General features: G+C 43.7%; 1 protein-coding gene across 1 annotated transcript in view; it reads left to right on the top strand.

The window, feature by feature from the left end:
• Positions 1–16917, top strand: part of LOC126183521 (solute carrier family 28 member 3-like) — a 418615-nt gene that overhangs the window by 364817 nt on the left and 36881 nt on the right. The gene's annotated exons all lie outside the window — the stretch shown is intronic.

Below are 16917 nucleotides of genomic sequence, written 5' to 3'. Positions count from 1 at the left end.
TGGATGCAGTGTCCTACAGGCATATTCCTATAAGAAAATCTAAACCAAAATCTCATATTTTTTAATCACAAAGTTTCTGTTTGGGCAAGCTAAAGAGAAGGAAAAACAAAAGTACTTGTAATTGATAGAATAGTAGGGAAACTTAAACAAAAAAATCAGACAACATTGAATACAAACAGCACAGTCACAATAAATTTTTTGATGTCCACAATGAATGATAAAAGGGTTGAGAGATTAAATAACAATCAAATAAACAATACTACTTAAATTTCTGAATACTTGGATCCAATGCCCTCTTTACACACAATCTGTTGTATTTCCAGAGAAATAAAGTCTTGACAACATTTAGATCACCTTCAGAGCTGTCTGTGAGAATTATTGGAGCTACTACTGAATATGGTTCTTATTCTTGTTTACAGTACTAGATCTTATGTTATACACATTTCCATCCTTTTACCTTCATGCAATCCTTTTTGCTAATTTTCTCACTCTTTTTAAGAATAATGTCTTGTGGATTGAGTAATAGTACTGTTTTACAAAAGATAGGGAGCTAATAACAAGCAGAAGATAACCTGCAAAAGATCGAAATTTTTGTTTGAGAATATCTCTGTTGTAAATCTCTGATTCCTGTATTGCCATTTCTTCCAAATACCTTGGTACCTGTTGGATCCATTATACTTTGATCCCTTCTTCTGAAGAAATGATCTTATTTGATGTCAGACTCCCCTGGTCCATTCTAAGGATGTGTCTGAAGAACATGCTCCTCCATTTCCTTATGATGTCTGAGATTCTCTCTGACTGAGTGTATAGTTCTTGGTTCACTCACTTTCTATTTTGGTTGTCTCCTGCTCTTTGAGGAGAAACCTTTTTTCCACATGTTCTAGTCCAGTGAGTACTACTGTTCTCACTAGGTTCAGGTTTTCTGCTGCCTGTAATTTTTCAGGGTGGATCATTGTCTGGTAATGTTGCAGTTTTGCATTGACTGAAATATTCTTCTTATTTTAGATGCTCATAATCAGTTTTTATGCTAAATTCACTTTGTTTACTCATGTTACCATTGGTTCTCTCCCTGAGAGACCAATTTCTATCCGTTCTTCTAGGCATTTAAATCTCTCCATCTTATGAATTTTCCTGTCTTCTGTTGTTATCCATCTAGGAGCTACTTACTTTCATGTTTATCGTATACTGTTTTGTCTCAATAGAGATCTGCAGGACTGCTTGAACTGCTTGTCTCTGTAATTGTGTGTTATGATTAACTGCTGCTTCAAATGTTTCTGTCAGTATAACAATATCACCTGTAAATGCCCAAAAATCTACCCAGATTCCGTTTTTTCTTGCACCCAAGTCATATCCCACCCAGTTCTTTCATTTCTCTGACCATCTTATCAAGTATACAATAAAGGAAAATGGGGGAGTCGGTCTCATTGCCTGACTCCAGTTTCAATCTTGAACGCCTCTGAAAGCTTTTCTCTGAATTGACCTTCGATGATGTGTTGCTAAAGGTCTGTTCAATCAGTCTACTGCATTTTCAGCAGATCAAGATTTAGTGGTTAGCATCGCTGCCTCCAGATCATGGGGCCGCAGCATTGATTTGTGGTCGGGTTGGAAATTTTCTTCACTTGTGTGTGTGTGTGTGTGTGTGTGTGTGTGTGTGTGTGTGCGCGCGCGCGCGCGCGCGCGTGCGCGTGTGTTTGTATTGATAGGGATTATTTTGTCTTGCCTTATTTCTTGACGTTCATTACATTTGCTTCATATTTTCATCACAACAGCCTTGAAGCATGTAAGATGCCAGACTGATGCAGAATGAAATTGGGTTCCTCTAATGTTGAGCATTAATACAAATAACAAAAGGCAAAGGTGTTCATATTCACTGGTGACATATTTATTCCTTATTTTCCTAATGATGATCCTTCAAACAAACAGTTACAGATGATATGCAACACATTCATTATAGAAAACCAACTTTCACATCTTACTTCCCATCAACATGTGACCCAAAAAGTACAAGGATAATACATAGATTCTTTCACATAACGTGTGTTGCTTATCAACAATAATTTCTGAACTTGTTTTGAAAGTATGTAATTAACAATTTTAATGTTAATGACTTCAAATGCAATTAAAAGATGGATAACAAAATTCTGAAATAAATCCATATCTGTAAAATGTTTGTTTTTTGAAAAACAATAAAATTAATATTATTTATGTTACATTCATGTTTGAACACACATTCTGTATATAAGGGTTCAAAACTGTTTTATTTACAGTCCTGGAAATTGAAATAAGAACACCGTGAATTCATTGTCCCAGGAAGGGGAAACTTTATTGACACATTCCTGGGGTCAGATACATCACATGATCACACTGACAGAACCACAGGCACATAGACACAGGCAACAGAGCATGCACAATGTCGGCACTAGTACAGTGTATATCCACCTTTTGCAGCAATGCAGGCTGCTATTCTCCCATGGAGACGATCGTAGAGATGCTGGGTGTAGTCCTATGGAACGGCTTGCCATGCCATTTCCACCTGGCGCCTCAGTTGGACCAGCATTCTTGCTGGACGTGCAGACCGCGTGAGATGACGCTTCATCCAGTCCCAAACATGCTCAATGGGGGACAGATCCGGAGGTCTTGCTGGCCAGGGTAGTTGACTTACACCTTCTAGAGCACGTTGGGTGGCACGGGATACATGCGGACATGCATTGTCCTGTTGGAACAGCAAGTTCCCTTGCCGGTCTAGGAATGGTAGAACGATGGGTTCGATGACGGTTTGGATGTACCGTGCACTATTCAGTGTCCCCTCGACGATCACCAGTGGTGTACGGCCAGTGTAGGAGATCGCTCCCCACACCATGATGCCGGGTGTTGGCCCTGTGTGCCTCGGTCGTATGCAGTCCTGATTGTGGCGCTCACCTGCACGGCGCCAAACATGCATACGACATTAATTGGCACCAAGGCAGAAGCGACTCTCATCGCTGAAGACAACACGTCTCCATTCGTCCCTCCATTCACGCCTGTCGCGACACCAGTGGAGGCGGGCTGCACGATGTTGGGGCGTGAGCGGAAGACGGCCTAACGGTGTGCGGGACCGTAGCCCAGCTTCATGGAGATGGTTGCGAATGGTTCTCGCCGATACCCCAGGAGCAACAGTGTCCCTAATTTGCTGGGAAGTGGCGGTGCGGTCCCCTACGGCACTGCGTAGGATCCTACGGTCTTGGCATGCATCCGTGCGTCGCTGCGGTCCGGTCCCAGGTCGACGGGCATGTGCACCTTCCGCCGACCACTGGCGACAACATCGATGTACTGTGGAGACCTCACGCCCCACGTGTTGAGCAATTCGGTGGTACGTCCACCCGGCCTCCCGCATGCCCACTATACGCCCTCGCTCAAAGTCCGTCAACTGCACATACGGTTCGCGTCCACGCTGTCGCGGCATGCTACCAGTGTTAAAGACTGCGATGGAGCTCCGTATGCCACGGCAAACTGGCTGACACTGACGGCGGCGGTGCACAAATGCTGCGCAGCTAGCGCCATTCGACGGCCAACACCGCGGTTCCTGGTGTGTCCGCTGTGCCGTGCGTGTGATCATTGCTTGTACAGCCCTCTCGCAGTGTCCGGAGCAAGTATGGTGGGTCTGACACACCGGTGTCAATGTGTTCTTTTTTCCATTTCCAGGAGTGTATGTCATTAAGAAATATACAACCAAGCCATATGCAGTACGACTGTACTACCAGTTAAATATCAGGTGTTTGCTGTTTTCCCATCTGCCCCCTCCTCACGCACAGACAGCAGGATGTGGCGGTGAGTGAAGTGAGGCTGTGCGCTTTGGCACTCAGGCCTGGGCATAGCCCATGACTCAAAATCTTTGTTACACCTGACGTAAAGCAAGAAAATCAGGCTACCCTCAAATACCTTGGCCTCACACTCAACCGCCACCTCACCTGGACTCCCCATCTCCTTACCATCCAAAACAAAGCTCACAACTGCCTCCGCCTCCTGAAACTCCTGTCTGGCCAGACGTGGGGTCTGCATCCTTCCACCATCATTCACACCTACAAATCATTGATCCACCCCATCCTCTGTTACGCCAGCGTAGCTTGGATTTCCACCCCTCCCTGGTTCTATAAAGCTCTCCAAATCCTCGAACGCCATGCGCTCCGCCTCGCCTTCCACATCCACCTGCTGTCCCCCACGCGCATCCTCTACAACCTCATCCTCTTCCCCCACTTTCTCCTTTTCCTTGAACACATCCGCACACTATATATTGTCCGCCGCCTTGATCCCCCTCACCCCCTGGTGTCTCCCTTCCTCTCCACCTCCAACCAGTTGTCGTGCCTTTACCATTGTGTCCCACCCTCTCTCCATCTCCACACCCTCCATCTCCTTTCCCAATGCAACTTCCACCATCTACCCTTCCCGGATGATGAGCTTCGCCCTGACATCTACCCTTCCTACCAACTGTAACCCCATCATCCTGCCTCCTCCTCAGGGCTTCCTCTCCTCCCCCTCTCTCCTCCTGAGTGGCTTCCCCATCCTACTCCCCCTCCCTCTCTTGTGCCCCCTTTCAGTGTCTCTGCACTCCCTCCTGCCCTGTCTTCCCTCTTCATCTCCCACCCCACGTGTCTCCTGCCTCTCTGTGTACCCACTGATGCCCCTACTCTCTTCATCGCACCGCTTCCCCTGCTACCCCTTGCTCTCCCCTCCTTTTCCATCCTCTCTGATCTTTCCCTCGGCAGGTCCCACCTGCCAGTTTTATTCTTCATCATGTGTGCTACAAGTGGGTTTTAAGTGTGTTGTTCTGTAGTGTTTTTAATACTGTGGCTGACTTTTCACCTGTGCATGTCCATTCAGTGTCTTCTCTGTGTTTTAAGAATCGCCAGCTGTGTTTTTTAACTTTCTGGTGACTTTTTTAACTGTCTCCCATGAATGTCTCCATGTCAGTCGATTTTTACCTCCATTTTCTCCCTTTACTCTGTTTTATGTTCCCCTTTTTTATCACGTTATGTATGTAACATTTTATTCTTATTTTAGTCACCATGTCAGTCGGCTGACGAGCGGCGGATTTTGCCGCTGACAGCCCTCCCCTGCCCATATGGGGCAGGGGAATGAAATCACAATAAAGAAAAAAAATAAGGATCCTAAGACTGAGCCTTGTGGAAACTCATGTTTTATAGCTACTGTTGATGAACATTCAGTACTGGCAATTTATGAAGACTTGACTTCATTTATTAGAACTACTGTCCTTGGGTGTTGAGATGATTTTTAAGCAAGTCATGGCCAGTCACTCTTATACCACAGGAATAAATTTTTTCAACAAGATGGTGTGATTAAATGTGTCAAAGACCTTTGTGAGATCAAAAAAAAGTACAGGGCTATTACAAATGATTGAAGCGATTTCGTAAATTCACTGTAGCTCCATTCATTGACATATGGTGACGACACACTACAGATACGTAGAAAAACTCATAAAGTTTTGTTCAGCTGAAGCTGCACTTCAGGTTTCTGCCGCCAGAGTGCTCAAGTGCGCAGTGAGACAAAATGGCGACAGGAGCCGAGAAAACGTATGTTGTGCTTGAAATGCACTCACATCAGTCAGTTATAACAGTGCAACGACACTTCAGGACGAAGTTCAACAAAGATCCACCAACTGCTAACTCCATTTGGCGATGGTATGTGCAGTTTAAAGCTTCTGGATGCCTCTGTAAGGGGAAATCAACGGGTCGGCCTGCAGTGAGCAAAGAAACGGTTGAACGCGGGCGGGCAAGTTTCACGCGTAGCCCACGGAAAATTGGCTCATGCCAGAACTGGAGACCGACAGCGCCGACTTCATCTTTCAACAGGATGGTGCTCCACCACACTTCCATCATGATGTTTGGCATTTCTTAAACAGGAGATTGGAAAACCGATGGATCGGTCATGGTGGAGATCATGATCAGCAATTCATGTCATGGCCTCCACGCTCTCCCGAATTAACCCCATGCGATTTCTTTCTGTGGGTTTATGTGGAAGATTCAGTGTTTAAACCTCCTCTACTAAGAAACATGCCAGAACTGCGAGCTCGCATCAACGATGCTTTCGAACTCATTGATGGGGACATGCTGCGCCAAGTGTGGGAGGAACTTGATTATCGGATTGATGTCTGCTGAATCACTAAAGGGGCACATGTCGAACATTTGTGAATGCCTAAAAAAACTTTTTGAGTTTTTGTATGTGTGTGCAAAGCATTGTGAAAATATCTCAAATAATAAAGTTATTGTAGAGCTGTGAAATTGCTTCAATCATTTGTAATAACTCTGTACCTATGGCTGGTAGCTTCTTTTCAAAAAGACATAAAGTGTAATGGAGGAATTCCAAAATTGCATCAGTTGTAGTTTTCTCTTCCTGGAAACCAAACTGAGCAGATAAAAAGTTTTACTTTTTCTCAGAAATGAATTTAGTCTGATGGCCATGATGTATTCAAACATTTTGCTGAGTACTAAGAATATTGGCCTGTAGTGTCTTGTTTACTTTTATTGTTGTATATTGTTATGACTTTCATACTTGTGAGTTTATTCCCTCCAGGGGGCTCACCACTCAATGGTGGGTTCATGCTTGGCTGCAATGGGGCCCCAGCCTTTGCAGCATCTTTTTCCTTCTGTGCTGCATGTCTATCCTCTTGCTGTTCCTTTTCCCCACTCCTGGGGAACATATCTGTGGTGTTTTTATGAATGTGTTCTGCATTTTCAGTGTCTGACATTGGAATAGTCTCACCACTGTTTTTTTGTTACTTTTTCTTTCTTTGATCACCTTCTCCTATCCTCCCTCCACTTTGGCATTGAAGGTTCCTCCTTTTCTTCTTCCTTCCTGTGCACTCCTGAAGGCTGGCCCATGCATCTCACTTGTAACGAGTGACTTGGTAACGCACAATTCCCAGCCCCGGTTCGACAGGTAGGGTTCACATGTTCCCCCTGGTACAGGCCAGACCCAGGGAAGGGTGACTGCCTGAGCTGCTACCTTCCAAACTGCCAATTGATCCCTCTGTCAGGTGTGAATGATCACCTAAGTTGGGTGCACCCTCTTTGGAAAGGAGCCCCCAATTGGAAGGAGTGTTCCATCGGAGACACTGGCAATCATGGGGGATTTTCTTGCAATGAGCCTATCATCACCACAGTCAATGGCTATGAAACAGAAACTGAATGAGACTAATGATTCAAAGACTCTCCCAGCTGCAGCAAGGTTCCCCATGGTTTCCCGTACTGAAGACGGTCAGTCCTTCACAAAGGTAAATCTTTTTATTATTGAGAAAGGTGGTGATGCAATTGCAGACCCTGTGAAATCCTGCTCTCATTTATGCAGTGGTACTTTGCCTTTGGAGACTACTTCTGCTTCTCAAGCACAACAACTGCTTGCAGCTTCACTCCTCCACAGCTCTCCTGTTCTTGTCGAGGCCAATCAAACACTGAATTCTTCCCATGGTGTTATTTACACTAGGCTGGTCTGACACAGGCAGAAATCCAAACATACCTCTCTGATCAGGGAGTCATTGCTGTCCATTGGGTGAAGAAGAAAAGTAGATGCCTCCTTACTGCCCACACACACTCTCTTTCTCACTTGTGATTGGGTGGTTCTTCTGTGAAAGATCAAAGCAAATTATGAAGTTATCACAGTCAGACCGTATATTATGAACCTGATGTACTGCTATCAGTGTCATCATTATGACAGCACTCAAGAGTCTTTTCAAAACCCAGCCAAATGTGTAGCCTGTGGCAGGAATGCTCACGAGGGCAATTATCTGCCACCTTCTCCCTGCTGTATCAACTGCAATGGCAACCATGCCACCACCTCCAACTATTGTCCCATGTATCTCGATGAGTGGGCTGTCCAGGTAACCCAGTAAGGAAAAAGTGCTTTATGTGGTTGCTTGCAAGTTGTTGGGTAGTCAGAAACCATGCGTTCTACCATCTGGCACCTACAGTACTGTTCTTGCTACCTCTTGCTCCACAAAAGATGTGGCCACACCTTCATACAACATCAGATTTCGTACTGTGATTGTGAAATCACCCAGCATCATGGTAGTGTCCCTGTCTCCTCCTCCAGCTGTGCAACATGCCACCAAACATTTGCCTCACAGGGCGAAGTCACCAGCTACACAACCAGCAGCTTGCAAAGGACAGAAGGAATACTCTCATGAAGACTTCCTATGTCCCTACAGTCATCCAACATCTGAGACTTCCTCTGCTAATTGGAAAGGCTCAAAGAAGTCAAACAAAGGCAAATGGTCTTCTCCTTCACCAGCTCACCAACTCAAAGATCCTCTTTGATGGTGGTGCCACCTGATATCCTCAACCAAGTGACCTCCGTGTCACCGGTGCACACCACCAACCATTTTGCTGCACTGGGCTCCATAGGTCAACAGCAGAAGAATGCTGACACTCCTGTAGACCTCATGGAGCATGATCGTTTTGCCTCTGTGCCATGTAGCAGCAAGTCTTTGAAGGCTGGCACTCGGCAGCCACTGATGGGGCACCCCTTCATGTTTTCCTTGACATGACTCTCCTTTAGTCGAATGTTCATGGCCTTTGATCCGACAAATAGGATTTATGGCTGCTCTTAGAATCACACCATCCACTTGTTCTCTGCCTTCCGGAAACGAAATTGTGCCCTCATGACCTCTTTAAGCTCTCACAGTTCTTGGCATTCCATCTCATAGGTGAGTCATGCTGCTCATACAGGATGATGTTCATAGTCAACACATCACGCTGATTACCCACCTTCAAGTTGTTACAGTTCGTCTTTTCCTTCCTCACTTGCCCTTTTCCCTTTGTACTGTTTACATCCCTCCATCATTCAATGCCACCTGGGCAGACTTCCTCCAGCTTACTGGGCAAACTCACCCCTTTCTGCTGTTCGGTGAATTTAATGTGCACCATCCCCTTTGGGATTCTCCCAGAACCTGTCTGAGAGATGCCCTCTTGGCTCACCTACTCAATCAACTTAACCTTCTCTGCCTTAACACAGGAACACCCTCATTCCTTTCAGACTCCATGCACACTTATTCCCATTTGGACCTATCCTTCTGCACTGCCAGTCTTGCCCATTGCCTCAAGTGGTCCGTTCTCTCTGACACATAATCGAGTGACCATTTCCCATGTGCTATCTGTTTGCTGACTCCCACCCCACCTACATACACTCCCAAATGGCAGCTTACTAAAGCTGACTGCACGCTTTGCTCATCCCTGGTGACATTCGACGAAATCATTTCCCCAGTTCTGATGACCAGGTGGAATATCTTACAAACGTTATCCTTACCACGGCAGAATGTTCCATTCCTTGCACTTCCTCTTTACCACGCTGTGTCCCGGTTCTTTGGTGGATTGAGATATGCCGTGATGCAATTCATGGGCGGGGACATGATCTCCGTGTTTTTAACCATCATCCTACGATGGCAAACTGTATTAATAGCAAACAGATGCATGCACAGTTTCATCGCGTTCTTTGGGATAACAAAAAAGCTAGCTGGATTTCATTCACTAGTTCTTTCAACAGTTCCACTCCCTCATCCGTCATGTGAGCCAACCTCCGACGGCTGTCTGGGACCAAGATACATTCCCCAAATTCCAGGCTGACAGTAGCAGACAATATCATCACTGGCCCTATTGCTATCTCCTACGCCTTTGGCCGCCATTTTGTGGAGATTTTGAGCTGCTCCCACTATCACCCTGCCTTCTCACATTGGAAATGAGTGGAGGGAGCTCAGGTGATGCCCTTCTCTTCTCAGAATCATGAGTGTTACAATGCCGCCTTTACTATGAGGGAGCTAGAGCATGCTTTCACTTCACCAGATCCTGTGCCCCAGGGCCAGACACTGTTCACATTCAGATGTTGCAGTACCTTTCTCTTGTGGGCAACCATTTTCTGTTTAATACATACAACCGCATCTGAGCAGAGGGCATGTTTCCCAGACTCTGGTGTGAAGTCGCTGTCGTACTCATACTGAAGTCCAGTAAGAACAAACACCTTCCTTCTATCTGCCACCCCATTTTGCTCATCAGCTGTGTTTGCAAGGTGATGGAATGTATGATACATACCCAGCTGATATAGTGACTCGAGTCTTGCTTACTAACGCACTGCACAGTGTGGATTTTGAGCATGGCATTCTGCAGTTGACGATCTTGCCACTTTGTCCACTCACATCATGAATGGTTTTTTGCAGCAATCACAGACTGTGGTTGTGTTTTTCGATTTGTAGAAAGCCTGTGACACCTGCTGGAGAACTGGTATCCTCCATACTCTGTACACATGGAGCTTCTGTGGCTGCATGCCCTGTTTCCTTGAGGAATTTTTAAAAGACTGAGTTTTCAAGATAAAAGTGGGTTCTGCCTTGTCGAACACTTTTATTCAAGAACACGGTATCACTCAGTGTTCCGTCTTGAGTGTTGTCCTCTTTGCTGTCGCTATTAATTCTGTAATGGCCTGTCTCCCACCGGGCATCTTCAGCTCCCTTTTCGTTGACGATTTTGCCATCTATTGCAGTTCTCATGGACCTAACCCATTGCACGGCATCTTCAGCAATATCTTGATCATCTTTACTCCTGGAGCGTCGACAATGGCTTTCATTTTTCCACTGACAAAACCGTTTGTATGAATTTCTGGTGGCGCAGTTGGTTTCTCCCACCATCTTTACATCTTGGGCCTGTTACTCTTCCATTCATTGAAACTATGAAATTCCTGGGGCTCATGCTTAATAGGAAACTCTCTTGGTCCTCCCATGTGTCTTATCTGGGAGCCTGCTGCATGTGATCCCTCAATGTGCTGTGTATCCTCAGTGCTACGTCCTGGGTGCAGATCGAACCACCCTCCTTCGTTTGTACTTGTTTCTTGTCTGTACAAAACTAGACTATGGGTGCTTCCTTTAGGCATCTGCATGTCTGTTCCTCTTATGCTGTCTCAATACTGTTCACCATTGTGGGGTCCGTTTGGTCACTGGTGCCTTTTACACTAACCCAGTCGAGAGTCTGTATGCAGAAGCTTCCGAACTGCCACTGTCCTACCGCCATGACTTTCTCCTCAGCAGATATGCATGCCATGTGTGGCCACCCATCCTATGCCTCTTTCTTTGATGACTCCTTTGATTGCCAGTATGGGATGCATCCCTCTTCTCTGTTACCTCCTGGAGTTTGCTTTCAGCACCTGCTCGGGTGGCTTAACTTCACACTACCTGCAACTTTCCTGGTGGGTGTGAACCCTTCACTACTCTGCCTTCATGCAGCAGCCCATGTTCCTGTTGGCCTTCATGTGATTCCTAAGGACACCACTCTACCCTCGTTCTATTGCCCTCACTTTCACAACCTCCACATGGAATTTCATGATAGTACCTTTGTATACACTTATGGCTCTCGGACTGACTGTGGTGTCAGGTGTGCTTCCATCACTGGTGCCAACATTTTTCGTTATCAGCTTCTGGAACACTGCTCAGTATTTACAGCAGAGCTCTTCACCCTGTATCAGGCCATGCAGTACATCCAGCAACACAGGCTTTTCAATTCTGGCATCTGCTCCGACTGTCTCAGTGCCCTTCAAAGCCTCCGTGTGCTGTACACCATCCATCCCTTAGTGAAACAGGTCCAGGAAAGCTGTCACTTGCTTATTCTTGATGGAGGCACTGTGATGTTTATGTGAGTTCCTGGTCACATCAGTCTGGCAGGAAATTAGACTGCTGACGTTGCTGCCAGGACTGCAGTCCTTGCACCTCAGTTCGCTAGTTCTTATATTCCCTTCAATGATCTCTGTGTTGCCGTCTGTTGACAGGTGGTGCCTGTTTGGCACCACTACTGGTCCTCCCTTCCTGGGAACAAGCTCTGGGCTGTTAGGTCTCCCCCAGCAGCTTGAATGACCTCCTCTCTGCCCTCTCGCTGCGAGGAGATCGTCACAACAAGATTGCGTATTGAGCATTGTCTCTTCAGCCATTGCCATTTGTTATGTGGTACTCCACACCACTTTGTGGCCAACTTTTGACTGTCAACCATTTCCTGATGGAATGCCCTTTTTTAACTGCTTTTATTCCCATTTGTGTTTGCTGTCTGAGTTATCGGAAGTTTTAGCGAACGATGTGCAGGCTGTTGACTGAGTTTTACTTTTTATCCTTCATAGCAATATGGCAAAGGAAATTTAGTTTTTAGTTCTGGATCTCCATTTCTCTATGGTGTATTTTATAGACTTTTCTCCACATCCTTGTTTTTAGCTGTCTTCTCTTCTGTTGTTTGTGATTGACGTGTAGTCATTTTTAACTCCTCTCTTTGTCTTTGTGTTGTACAGTTTTGACATGGGCATGTATGACCCTAGTTATTTTTGTGCCCTAAAACAAAACATACTTTTGAGGTTACTTGAAAATGTGTCACTCAGGAATAAGGAGTTCATTATGTGTGACAACAGTTTGTTAATACATTTGTATCACTTATAAAGGAGGAAATATGTGATCACATCTTGCCCTGTTGGTGGCTTTTTCTTCATTTCGGTTTGAATTACTTTTTATATCTCTGCTTCTGATATTAATGGTAAGAGTAGTGTGCCATTGCAGATACTGGGAAGCAGTTTTAGGAGATGGTGGTTTTTGAGATCCTCTGTGAGACTTTCAGCAGTTCTAGTGAAGTAATTTTTTTTATTGCAACTAAGTTCCTTCTTACTTTTAGGTTAATTTAACTTTGCAGCTGTTTGTTTCTACCTGTACTGTCTTTCTTACATGTTTGAATTTACACTGAAGAGCCTAAGAAACTAGTATACCTGCCTAATATCATGTAGGATCCCTGCGAGCATGCAGAAGTGCCACAACTCAATGTGGCATGGACTCAACTAATGTCTGAAGTAGTGCTGGAGGGAATTGATACCATGAATCCTGCAGGGCTGTCCATAAATCCATAAGAGTACGAGAGGGCGGGGATCTCTTTAGAACAGCATGTAGCAAGCCATCCCAGATATGCTCAATAATGTTCATGTCTGGGGAGTTTGGTGGCCAGCGGAAGTGTTTAAACTCAGAAGAGTGTTCCTGGAGCCACTCTGTAGCAATTATGGACATGTAGGGTGTTGCATTGTCCTGTTGGCATTGCCCAAGTTCATCGGAATGCAGAATGGGCATGGATGGATGCAGGTGATCAGACAGGATGCTTATGTACATGTTACCTGCTGAAGTTGTATGTAGACGTATCAGCAGTACCGTGTCACTCCAACTTCATGTCTCTGTATTTGAATACACATGCCTATACCAGTTTCTTTGACTCTTCAGTGTATAAGATACTCCACTGTTTTTGTTCAATGATGACTCAAGCAGTTTAAAATTTTGTTGCTCTTTGACTGCATTAACTACATTCCTGGAGACATTTTGTTTGTGATGGTATTGTGATGGTCCACATGAAATATTTCGCATTGGTACATACAATTTTTAAACAGAAGTGGTAGTTGAAGTACAAGCAAAAAGTATTTAAATAGTTTCAAATTACTGTCTACAGTTTGGAACTGATATACAGTCTACCTGCTTTGTCTCTTCATGTAGGTCAGAAAAGCATGCTCATTGCTTTCATAGAAGTTTAATCATCATGCTATAATTTTTTTGTGTTTAGATGTGCTCATCGGCAAATTTATCAGCATATGTAACACACGATGGTCAAAGAATCCTAAAGTTACAAAACATATAGTGTGTCCTATTCCACCAGCTACTTGGACAAGACATCTTATACTTGTAGATGACACTCTTTGTGTGTTGAATGATATTACAGAAACAATGGAATCTGAATTCTGTTCCAGACAGTTCTATGTCTTTTCCAGTGTTGGGGAAGTTGCATATCTCCCATAGTGGAGCAGTTGTGTTGTCTTTTATAAATGTGCAGCTCCTCCCTCCATCCTTGAATTTTTCTCAAAAAGTGATGTGCCAATCTGAACTGCAGTATCACAACATAGTCTATTTCAGGAGATCTTGTGCAATGCCCAGTAATATATAATATGTGTACATATAAGAATTCACTGTTACTGTTAATTAAGATATCTATTTCACTCAGTTTATTCTTGAACCCTGAAAGTTAGTGTTTTTGTTTCTTTTTTTATTTCTTTGGTGATGTACCCCGGTGTCTCTCTTAAAAATCATCAGGGGCATTATCTCAGGTGTTTCAGCAGGTATTTGCAATTTTCTTTTTGCATTGTGTAGCTGGAGTCAGCCCAAAGAAACAGTGCTCATCACGTCTTTCATGCGATGCCCAGTGTCAACAGAAATTGTTGGTATGTTTCTCATTACAAACAAAATAATTTTTAAAGCAGAAATCAAACAGTGGAAAATCCAGGATGGAATGTATTAATATTATGAAAAGGGAAGTTGCCACTCACCATATATGCTGAGGGGCAGATAGGGACAACAAAAAAGTCTATCACAAAGAAGCTTTTGGCCAGAAAAGCTTTTATCAAAAATAGATGACACACACACTCACACATGCATGTACTTGTATGACTGCAGTCTCTGGCAACTGAAGCCACACTGTGAGCAGCAGCACCATTGCATGATGGGAGTGGCGACTGGGTGGGTGCCAGAGATTGCAGTCGTGAGTGTGTGTGTGTGTGTGTGTGTGTGTGTGTGTGTGTGTGTGTGTGTGTGTGTTGCTGTTTCTGATGAAAGTCTTGCTGGCCGAAAGCTTATTTGTGACAGTCTTTTTGTTGTGCCTATTGTGCCTATCTGTGACTCAGTATTTCAAAGAGTGGCAACTTCCCTTTTCATAATATTTTTAAAGCAGAATTGTACATGCTCATTCGGTAGAGTGATTCCAGAGTAGTCTAGTGTAATATTTGTTTTATTGATATGTATTAAGAAGAATAAACAGCAATGCAGCAGCTACTCAGTAGCTCTGTATGCTTGGTGGTAGCAGTCAGTGAGGGCCAGGGAAGTGCTGTTTCTGCTGGAGTACTGGTTATTCTTAGAGTTTTACTGTCCCTGTTAATAAATACCATTATAACAAATGCCTCACCAGACTAATCTGAGACCACTTTATCAAATGAGTGTGTAAAATTCCACTTTTAAAATAATTTTGTTTGTGATGGGAAACAAACCAATGCTTCCTGTTGACACAGGGCATCACATGGAATACATGATGAGCACTATTTGTTTGGGCAGACTCAGCTACACAATGCAAAAACAAAACTGTAAATATCTGCTAAAACACCAAAGAACATGTGCCTGACGACTGTTAGGAGAGACATCCTTTATACATGTATGCATGGAAAATGTCCTGAAAGGCAAATAGATACAACAGTTGGCTGTTGAGAGTTAAAAACCTCATCCTCTGTTGTATTCCACCTTAGCTTTAATTGGACGATTTAAATCAGCTGGATTTCTTGAAGCTGATGGTAGAATTTCTGCAAGTGATGTTACAGTTAAAGCTGCTGGATTTCTTGAAGCTGCTGGTGGAATTTCTGCAAGTGATGTTACAGCTGCTGTTCTCAATGTTTTTGCTACTGCCTGTTGTGTTGCTAGTGGTGTTGAGTCTTCATTTACATTTCTGTTTGCTGACGTATTTGTTGTGAGTCAACCTGTTTTCTCTGTTCCTTTGCCATAGTTGGTGTGCCTGTATCTAAAATTGGTGGTTCCCTATCTGAATCTGTTCACTGTAATTATTCTAGAACTGTTACTCTTGGCACTCTGTTGTTCACCTGTTACAAAAATTATTTTGACAATTAATTCTTTGCCTTCTGCATTCAGAGTGAGCTCATGAGCTGTGTGCAAGTGTCACCTTCTGCATTCAGATTGAGCCCATGAGCTGTGTGCAAGTGTCTATCTCCAGTAACATCAACAAAACACATACTATAATGATCTTTTGCTTTTGTACTTAGTTTTACACAGGATTTTATGCCTAATTTCTTGGTTCACTCATGACCAGTGATATAAGCCACACCTATATTGCATATCTGCAACATGGACATCAGTAGCAGAATTTTGTTCTTTTTGTTGCAATGCTGTTTGCATCTGCTCAAAGAAAACATGGTCTTTGTTGTGTATGAAGATCATTGCAATTATGTAGCACTGTAATCATAGGGGATCCTGACAGTAGTGTTCTCTGGATTGTATTGCCAATTATTTATGCTTAAAATTTTCATGTAAGCTGCATAATTCCTGACATGATTGTCTGATTAAATAAATATTTTAATTTTTCACAATAGAGGCTGTCTGCATGCACTCTTGTCTTTTTACAAGTTGTAATTACTGAGATGATCACTGCCTACTTTGCCTTCCAAATATGTCATACTTGTGCATGATAACCACTGTTCTTGGCTGTCCAGTATTGTTTATGTTGTTTGACGTATTATGATTGCTTTCAGATGCAAAGATGCTGTCCAACACATTGCATACGTTTGTGACATCTTTGTAAATCATTATTACTGTTTCCTTCTTATTTAGTTCAGTCTGTACACTTCTAAGTTCAGCTTTTAATTTTTTACACACTCGCACAACTTGTACCAGTTCTGTCTGAGATATAAACAGCTGTGTTTACTGTTTCTGCCCACAAAAGCTTAGGCAAACCCTGATCTAACAACATATTTTTAGCTAGTTCCACAACAGTTTTGTTGGTATACTCAACACATGTGTTCTGCCCTGGAATATAATGATTTGGGACACTGAATTGTACAACATTTAATTTCACTGAATCTTTCTCATCAGTATTCTCAAATTCCCATCCACCATCACAGTCAAATGCTTTTGGTAACCAGCTACAAAAATTCTTCACAATGCTCAGCATTTCTGCAATCTTCTCTGCAGTCTCAGACTTCTGCTTGAAGAAATATACCCTATGTAGTTTTGAAAAATCATGTGAAAAGCACAGATAATGTTAAGCTCCTCTCAGTAATTTATTCCCACACAGATCACCATGAATCATTTCTCTAGACTGTGTAGCACACTGC

Source organism: Schistocerca cancellata, chromosome 4 (assembly GCF_023864275.1).
Source record: "Schistocerca cancellata isolate TAMUIC-IGC-003103 chromosome 4, iqSchCanc2.1, whole genome shotgun sequence".
Lineage (NCBI taxonomy): Eukaryota > Metazoa > Arthropoda > Insecta > Orthoptera > Acrididae > Schistocerca > Schistocerca cancellata.
Note: the sequence above shows the minus strand (reverse complement) of the source record. Positions and strands in the feature narration are given on the sequence as shown.